This window comes from Oxyura jamaicensis, chromosome Z (assembly GCF_011077185.1).
Source record: "Oxyura jamaicensis isolate SHBP4307 breed ruddy duck chromosome Z, BPBGC_Ojam_1.0, whole genome shotgun sequence".
Lineage (NCBI taxonomy): Eukaryota > Metazoa > Chordata > Aves > Anseriformes > Anatidae > Oxyura > Oxyura jamaicensis.
Genome location: NC_048926.1, coordinates 27487549 through 27497503, shown reverse-complemented (window position 1 = coordinate 27497503; position 9955 = coordinate 27487549). Strand labels below are relative to the sequence as shown.

The window sequence follows — 9955 nt, the reverse complement described above, 5'->3', positions numbered from 1 at the left end:
GATTTATTATTTTTTTTTTTTGGCACAGAGTATAGGAGAACTGGAGGAGAGGTCATCCAGCACCAATTCTCTGATGCATGTGACTGCTTCCATAGCATCTTGACAAAATGCTACCAACAGATATATAACACCTCTGGGAACATTGGTGACTTCACATCGTGAATGGAGCACTACACAGAAGACTGGTTTTATCTAATATTCACACTGGCGCTATTCTGTATGCTATTCTGTATTCTATATGCTGTGATATTACAGGAAAATAATATTTTCCTGCACATTTATAAATGGATAATTTTAGTTACAGATAACCTTAAGAGCACATTTTGGTCCACTTATTTTTCCAGCAGTTTCTCTGTAGCTTTCTATAATTCCAATTACAGGACAACAGCAAATAGTAAACTCAGCCTAAAACAACATTGGGTCTTGAATAAAATCATATAGTAATTTAAGTTGAAAGGGAACCATAAGGATCATTAATTCCAACTCCTGGCTCCACACAGAACTACCCAAAAATCAGACCATGTGTCTGAGAGCATTGTCCAAATGCTTCTTGAACTCTGGCAGCTCGGTGCTGTGCCTACTGTCCTGGGGAGCCTGTCCCAGTGCCCGAGCACCTGTGGGTGCAGAACCTTTCCCTAACCCCAGCCTGACCCTCCCCTGTCCCAGCTCCATGCCGTTCCCTCGGGTCCTGTCGCTGTCCCCAGAGAGCAGAGCTCAGTGCCTGCCCCTATCAATTTGGACTAATATAGGATGCTCTTCATGGTTTCTGAAATCTGCACCAGGGAAACAACCCAGCCTGGGCTTCAGCGTATCAGACAGTTCAAACAAGTTCTGCTGTTCCATGGAAGCTGATGGATGCTCTAGAAACATGTCGTCTCTTTTCTTTGCATCTCTTTGCATGATTATTTTTTTTTTATTACACTTATTTCTAAATACTTGTAAGAAAAAGTAGACAGGTAGAAAAATACTCCACTACCTGGAACTGTTACATGAGAGACACTCCCTTTTCAAACAGCAGTTTCAAATAATTTTTATCTGGAGCTGAAACAACAAGGGGATACTTGCTTTAGAAAACACCTTAGAGAGATGACTAAACCTGAAATAGTAATTATACCCCACAATGTGTTCTTCCGAGATATCATTACAGTGGGCTTATTTAAATTCAGTTTAAATTTAGCATATTGGATGTTATTAAGAGCACAGATTCTTTCCAGTTTCACAAACCTTGTGAAATGTCTGTTTTTCAATTATGTATTTCCAAGAGGAATAGTAGCATATTCAGCATAGAGACCTCCACAAAGCAAAATGTTTTTCATCACTGTAAAAGGCGTCTGAGTTACATTGCAACTCTGTCCATAGAAGGCAAAAGCATAAGTGGCTTTTGCACAGCTAGGGAATAGCAAGGAACTGGTGAATGCCACTCCCAGCCAACACACTTGTTGCTTTTCTGAGCACCTAATATCTGGCCCAGGAAGAATAAGCTGCTCCCTGATAAGAGGTGTAGACCTTTGATCCCATCCTAGAGACACTACACCTGCTTCTCTTAGCTCCTCCACCCTGTCAACATCATCCTGTGAAGTTCTGTCTATGTAGAGAAATTAAGTGGTTGCTATTCTTCAAGAAGCCTCCAAACAGAGTGAATAATTAATGCCTGCTTGCTGCACATTCACATTTCTCATAGTACAACACCTAAAAATAACAGGTGGAAATGTATGATCCTTCTCATATTGCTTTTAACTTCAGTTGAGTTGTACCTTTCTCTAGTTCGTTAGAGGAAAGTGATGTTATCAAAGTATGAGACTCAGTTTACCTTGTAGTTTTTGTAATTAAATTAACCTTCAAATTCAACAAACATTTTCTTTTCTTGGTGTTCGCTGAATTGTCATGTTTCTAAAAGGTATGAGGAACTGGAAAGTTGGATGCTTGCAGGTTTACTTTTTAGGAATATTATAGGTTTTCAGGAAACACACATTTGTCCTAAGTTTTTTCTTTTAAATCAAACCAAAATTCATATGAATGAATACATGCAAATCCACAAAGTAGAAGGAAAATGTTTCTGTGTTTTTGCTTTCATAGTAGAAAAATGAGGGGAGAGAAAGCAAGAATAATAGCTTTTTCCTTCTTTGATTCAAAAAGGAATGAAAGTAAAAAAAAAAAGAAAAAAAAAAGAAAAAAAAAAAAGAAAAAAGTATAATTTCATTCCATAACTTTCAAAGCATGAAAATATTTTCTTTTCATATCTGATTAATTAGCTTAACTGCTTCCAGTGTCATTGAAATACTTTAAAACACATTAAGTGTTGTTAGTTCAGAAGGAAAATGTGTGTCTTGTCAGGGTCAGGGTAACACCAGTATAAAACCATTCATTTTAGAAAAACAAGTCACAAAAATATTAATCTTAGTAGGAACTGAAATAAAGATTAAATAGTATTTCTTACTGGATCACTAGCATTTTATAAGCTAGGTAACAAGGTAAGGTGCCTGTCATACCTTGCCCTCACCAAACAAAACAAAACAAAACAAAACAAAAAAAAATCCAGACATCCATCATGAAATTCAATGTATTTTTAAGTAACGTAAGTAACTTTAAGTAACATAAGTTTTTAAGTAACATAAGATAACTTTATTAACTTAGACCTCTTCTTTGGTTGAATGTCTAAACATCACACTTAAAATTCCACTAAAACTTTTACAGTATTGGAGAACTTCGTCTCAGTTTCAGTATATCAGTTTTCCAGCAAGAAAGAGGATAGCCTGGAGTCACTTTAAATCTTCACAATGTCTCTATAATTCTTTCTTCCCCAAGTTCTTTTCAGTGGTCTTTGTGAATGTTAAAGTAAAATGGGGAAAAAACTGCATTTAGGAAGAAAATGTTCTTTTGCTTTTAATAGCTGGTATATTTGAAAACATTTATTGAGGCATAAAATCAGTTCATCAGACTTTAGTGGGGTACACAGCAGTTGTAAGGTCTGTTTGAAAGAGTAGTTTGTCTTATTTGATCCATTACTACTGAGGGACAGGCATTAGTGCTTAGAAACTATGAATCATTTTTGATTAACTAATAAGAGAAGTTTCCTTACAATTTGATTGATATGCATCCTTAAATCATCATCACACAAAAACCCTATTATCTTATGCAGCTTTTACTGCTTTTGTCTGTCAGGGTAATATTCTACTGACATATCTGTGTGAGTGGAGTGGTCCATTCAGACAGAGATGCCTTTCTGCTTCCTTGAGGCTTTGTAATATCAAAGATTGGAAACAGTAAGTGCTGTCTGGGGTAATCCATACCCTTCCACCTCTGTATACAAGGCTTGTTCTGGGTTGCTACCGTGATTCATCCCTCTGTGGCTCTTCCATTCTAAATAATGCATGTCTGTCTGCCCTAAAAGAATCACCTAAAAGGCATGCCAATAAGTGCATCTGTGGGATGCCTCTCTGTCCAACTGTATCTGCTCTACACCCAGACACTGCTAAAGCTTTTACCTGTGTGTTTGTTTGAAAGAATGAGAAATCAGTAAAAAAAATAAAATAAAATAAAATAAAAAATCATTAAAATTCAAAGATTAAAAACCTCCAGGTCAAAAATCTGTATTGGAGACTCCAAAATGTTACTGTGAGAGTAATTCAGTGTCAGTATTCTTCATCCAAAACACAAATTCTCAATGCTTTTCACCATTAAATAATCTGTCCTAACTATAAGAAGAAAATTGACATTTACTGAAAGGCTTCTATCAGTTTCTGTGCTTTTCAAATCAGACCTGTTAACTTGGGATTTCCATAGGCTAACAGTTGTTTCCATATCATTGCTGCCATCATTGGTATAATGATTTTTTTTTTTACTTATTTCTCAGAACAAACAAAAATCTGCCTATATTTCCTTATAGTTGAGAAAAAAATGATCTGGAAATAATGGCTTTATATAAGTATATGAGAAAATATTAAACAATAAGACATGCATACGCTGAGTGACTTTTTATTTTGTGTGCTATCTATATAGATATGGGTCTTAGCAACAGCAGTAATAAGATTTTAAGTAAAATAAACAAGAACATCTCTATTTTTATTCTTGGTTTATTGCTTCAATTAATTTTATTCTTTTTAATAATTTCGAGGTAAGTAACCAAAATTTCACAAACATTTCATTTGTACTAAGCTGGTTGTGCATCGTTACTCAAACTAGGCTCAGAATATACCCTTCTATGCCTTTAAATATCTGAAACATGTGGGATAAGGATAACATACCAGTCAAAAGTCTCTTCCTGACCCCTCCAGAAAGATAGTAGTAGTGGTACAAACTAGCATTATACTAAATCACGTTACAGTTATCCTAACAATAAAATACACAACGCAAAAGCAAATAAGGTCCAAATGACTGAAGAAAAAGTATTATTTGAAGAAAAAAAATAATAAAAACAAAAAAAATACTGAAAGGTGAAATCTAAGAATGAACTTAAAAGCTCAGGGTTGATCTTCATTATCAAATTATTTATCTTTCCTATTAAAATGATTTTCTGTTTATTTATTTTTAGGGAATGGGCTTAGAAATCATATTATCTGCTCTTGCCCACCTAACACAAACATGAGCACATATATTTTATGTACTTCAGACTATCTTCTCCTTTTTACAGCCTCTGAGAGAATAAATTTATCATATGCATGATCCTAATAAAGAATAGATTAATGTTTCATATCTTCAAAACCAACATCTGTACCTAAATGCAGCAACTGGCTCTTGCCTACAATGTGTAAACTGAACTTCTGAACGAATCAAATCAACACATGGAGCTGATTGCAACCTAGAGTAACACTTTGCTGTTTGAGGTAAACACAACAGAGTAATGCAGTGATTTCCAAATACAGAGTCTATATATTTCTGAATGTTCTGGAGATTATTCTATTTGCCACTGGAATTAAAAAGTGGGTGTCAAAACATCTGTCAAAGCCCTCTACTTAATATGAATCAGTATTAGCCAGGTAAAGCATAATCCCAGGTATGCTAAGCAGGAGATGTGGCAAGATAAGCATTTTCTTGCTATTAGCAGAGAATTCTCTTTGGGCTAAATATCATCCAGTAAGCCTAAAAACTGGTGCCAAAATAGTCCAAGCGAGACCAAATGTTGAGCAACAGCATTCTAGAAACAAATTATTTACACCTCCTGTGGCTGGATCCACCTACTGCTCTTAGAGTGAAGAGAATCTACAACTTACCCAGGAATGGGGCTGAATTTGGGGTATTCCTTCCTATGGAAAACTTGCAGACAGACAGCGGGGGAAGAAAGTCTGTTCCACTCATTTGTTGAGCTAGGGGTGAGAGCAGAGGGCTGTCCCAGGATGGAAGCGCAGCCCAGGTGCCCTGGTGGGAGTAGGACCAGGTCCAGGACCAGCACCAGGAGCGGAACTGGGGCCGCTCAGGATGTTTGCCAGCCCTCTGCGATGCCTGCCCGCCCTCTGTGATACCTGCCCACCACGGGGCTGTGCTGTCTGGGCTCTGGGCATTCTGTAGAGGATCCTGCACTTCAGAGAGCTTGGGCCAGAAGATGACCAAGCTCTCCCTTCTGCAGAGAAATGATCACCTGTCCCCATTCTCCCCCCACCACTGCATTCTGCATTTATAAAAGCATGGGGAGAGGATTTTCTCGTCCAGTACTTGAAACAAACTCTTGCATTCAATCACTCATTTTATGCTCTGCTTCTGATAGTTCTGCTACATCTATGCCTGACAAGAAAAACAAAAACAAAAAACACCTATTTGTATCTACAACAATACAGATGACAAATAAGCAGACAACACCCGAATTCATTCTATTACTGATGCTAGCGATCAGCCTTGATGTTGTTACATACTGTGCAACATGAACCTCTTTTTCTTTCTTTTTTCTTTTTTTTTTTTTTTTTTTATGTGAGAACCTGAAACTGTCTTAGCACATCTAAAATGTCACTGTTTCTAGACTATTCATATAGACGGATGAGTAGAGATAAACACATGGAATCGTAAACACAATAACTTTTGAAGAAAAAACAAAACAAACAAACAAAAAATACTCTCACTGTAGCACAGGTTGGTAGGTAGGTGCAGACTTCAGGAGTGGCAGAGGATACATGAAATACATCAATTTGCATGTGACACAGCTTGTCTTGTTATTCTAGCAATGGCCCAGTGAAGCTTGCTGAAACAGTCATGGTAAAGTGAGTGAAGCCTTTAACAAGATTCTCCTAGGAGAAGTCCTACATACAAAATACACAGCAGATTATGTTATGAATATTACCAGCCTCACTGGAAAACATTTCCTTCCCTGCACTGATTAAAATGCATGTTATTATGACCAATATCTAAAAAAGCCAGACTATAGACATCTGTAGAATTACTATATTGCTTGTCAATGCATATGATCATCTTCTTATCAGTTAAAGGTGTATATGATAAATGCCTTTTCTAAAAAAAAAAAAAAAAAGTAATAATAATATATATATGTATATATATTACACTTCTAAAGAGTTAACCATAAAATCATTTTTACTTAACTTACCAGTTGTTGAAGCTGGAAGGAATCTTGCCCTAAATCTAAACTCTCTACCTGCTCTCATGTTGGTAATCTCTCTCTCTCTCTCTCCCTCTCCCCCCTCTGTACAGAGATTGCTGTAACTTAGAAAACTAGCAGGGACAGTGTTTCAAATGACTTAAGAAAGAGAACAGGAACAATCATTTCGTTCTCTTTTTTTCAGATGAGTACAGTACCTTCAGAAAGAAGGAAGGAAGGGAGGGGAGAGGAAGTCAACAACCCTTTGCTTTCCTGCAAAAAAAATAAGGAAACAGCAGATAGCAATCTCATTTTCTCTCAAACAAAATGTTTGGAAAAATAAATACAACCAAACCAAAAGGAATTCCTCAAGTATTATATCTGCATTATTGGCTTCATAAAACCTACTTTACAGCTTGTTATGTGCAACTGCATTAAAACAAATGAATTTCCGAAGTAGTGTCTAGGAATAAGATGCCCATATCTTATGCAGAACAATCAGTCATAAGTTTGTATAGACAATTCAGGCTTTTGATTTAGACAAGGAGTGATCATACATGGAGCAATCATACGTGTATACACGTATCTTGTCTTCACAGAGATATAAGTACAGACTTCCTAAATCCCTTCTTTACTGTAATTGTAAGAAAAGAACAGGCTGAGTATTTACAGAATGCTGTCAGTTAAAATGGGAGATGGAGGGGACCATGAAAATGGTACAAATCATAGCTTGATATTGGAGTTGTAGTAACAAGTAATTTATCTCAAATATTTGCAGTATATAGAAGGCATCCTGATTTATTAAAAAAAAAAAAAAAAAAAAAACAGTATGTGCTGTGTTCTAGAACACATTTTTACTTTGCTTTGTTTTTTTCTTTCCCCATTAAACATATTTTGACAACCAGCTACTGGCCAGCTGGCTGGAGTTATGCTTGGGATAAGTTTAATACATTATGTGGTTTTGTTTGCTTTTATGTTTTCCCCCAGCTTCATCTATCATTTGAAATCCATTGGTAGGGAATAGATGCTCCCTTTTTTCCCCAATAATTTGTTGTCATTCTACTTACTGTTCTTGCCAGTAAACACCTTCACATTGTTGCCAGGGCTCTGTTTTCAACTGGCATTGCAAGGCAGCACCTAAGACACTGCTGTTCGTGAATGAGAAACTCAGTGTTGAGTTCTGGGAAAGACGGTAAAACAAAAGGAAGGCCTTCTCTTATAAAGTGTGCATCCGGACTTCACTCTATGTTTAAAAACTAGAGGAATGTGACTGAAGCAGACTGAGTTACAGCTGTAATTCTATGTTAATAGGGGGACAAGTTGGTACAATATCCCATAAAGATTAATATTTTTTTAATTGTACAATTATGAGAAGCTACAAGCCAGCATAGGGAAGTAGTTCTTTGGCATCTGTGTTCCTTCATGCAGTTCTTGGTGTTATTTCCAGAAGATGTCTAGCAGCAACTTGAGGAGTCTTTCATTTCAGTATTCAGCAACCAAAAGCTTTGACTGTGGACATCAGCAGCTGACAGAGCAGTTCAGGTGCTATGGGTGATCTTTGGACTTACAGCATCACCAGTGTTTCCTGGTGTTGAGAGGTGAATAGTAAAAGCAAAAGAATGCAATGCACTAAAGGAATATCCTGTAAATGGACCTGGTAATCCCTTAGGAAGAGAGTTCTAGTGCAAACCAAGTACAAGCAAAATAAAGGGGCTCAGAAAGTCACCAAATTAATGAATCATGCTGTGGGGTCAGTCTAATAGCTGAAAACGTTTGATTTTGTTTGAAAGTAGTTTTCCAGTGTCACCAAGAATTCTTGAAGATGATAGCAGCTGCCAGCTTTTTAAAGTTAGTTTTATTTATTTATTTGTCATGTGTTCCATGTTAATGAGACCCTAAAGACTGCCATCAGACATCTTTTTGTTTCTCTTTATCGGGTACACATTGCAGAAGTTTAGTCAAAAACCTACAATGCCTAACTTAGTATTGTTCTCACATAGGTCACTGAGGGTATGTGACTTCATTGTCACAGACGACCCTTATTTTTTAGACAGCAGGTATCACTTTATTGAGGATGGCAAGACTGAGATGCTGGATGCAAACATCCCTGTGGCAGCTTCGCCAGCTTATAAAGTGACTTTGATACGCTGATTGAAGGAGACCAAGAGCCCCGTATTTCATCAAGGAAAGCAGGAGATGTAAGGTCTTTGCTAATCTCACCACAGGGTCCCACTCTCAGCAGCTGTCCCACCACCCAAAGGTGGAGCTGCTTGTCTCCTTGGACGAGTGCTGTTGCTACTGTCTCATTTCATGCCAGGATGAAAGAGTAGGGTAAAGAAAAATTGTCTCCTGCTGGTAATCTTCCTTGATAGGTACTGATACACCAAGTGCTCAGGACATACCTAGTTGCTCCATCCAATTCCAGGTAGACTAATCTTCCTTTCCAGGGTACAGCTGTCGTAGTTCTTGCTCTTCTGCCCATCTCTCACCAGTGCTGCCAGAAAAACACAACTCAAAGAGGGAGCTTGAAGCTGGCATTTTCATGCCTTTATATACCTTGAAAGGTCATTCCATGCAATTTCTGACTGTGAAGAAATAAAGTATGGCCAAAACTATTGGTATCTGAAGTCCTGCAAATCCAGTCGCAATGGATAGCTCTGTTTATACTATTTAATCAAATTTTAAGGGACAAGTTCATCTGTTTTTCAGAATGTATTTTCTTCCATCTTTTCCCACTGTGCTCTTACCAAAATGAATCCGTGGACACAAATTAAGAAAAGTACAGCCCCAGCCTCAAAGCAGACAAGTGAAAAATGTGAAGTGTAGATACTCCCCATGACCAGTAAACAGTCTTTTTAAGGCAGAGGAGTGGACAAGAAAAAGCATATCTGTGGTCATGGTTATGGTCAGTCTGTATGATTATATTAGATCTTCAACCAAGCTGACCTCTGTGATGTTAAGGATTTGATTATTTCTTTTTTATTTTCTTCTTATTTTTCTTCTTCTTCTTCTTCTTTTTTTCTCCCATAGGGAATAAATTGTACTTTATAGGCTCTTCCAGTGGTGGCAGGGAAGCTTGCCTATATGCTTAAAATAAGAACAAAACAAAACATGTTCAGCATGCTAACAAGAATGAGGGAAGGTTTTCAACAGCAGCCTTTGCACCACCATCCAGCACAGACAGCAGAGAATGCAGAGCTAACTATAGCAGAAGTAACATTCTGTCTTACCCTGAAAAAATGGGAACAGAGGCAATAATCAGAAACATTTACTGTTTTCCTTGATTGTTTTAGAACAACAACCTTATACATCTGAATTGTCAGTGAAAAAATTGGTATCTTCCTTCCAGACTATAATGTACCTGTAGCATTTTAACCAAGTAAACATTATAGTTTGGTAGGAAAAAAAACAATTAAAAAAAAAAAAAACACATAG

The 9955-nt window shown here is 37.1% G+C and overlaps 1 protein-coding gene across 2 annotated transcripts in view; it reads right to left on the bottom strand.

Annotated features, from left to right (window-relative positions):
* ZNF366 (zinc finger protein 366) overlaps positions 1 to 6698 on the bottom strand; it is a 33347-nt gene extending 26649 nt beyond the window's left edge. The window contains exon 1 of one of the 2 annotated variants that reach the window (XM_035310338.1): positions 6530 to 6698. The gene's annotated coding sequence lies outside the window, so the exon portion shown is untranslated. Of the gene's footprint in view, positions 1 to 5210; positions 5443 to 6529 lie in introns of those variants that run through there. The other variant, XM_035310337.1, reaches the window with a different exon arrangement.
* Between the last annotated feature and the right edge of the window lie 3257 nt (positions 6699 to 9955).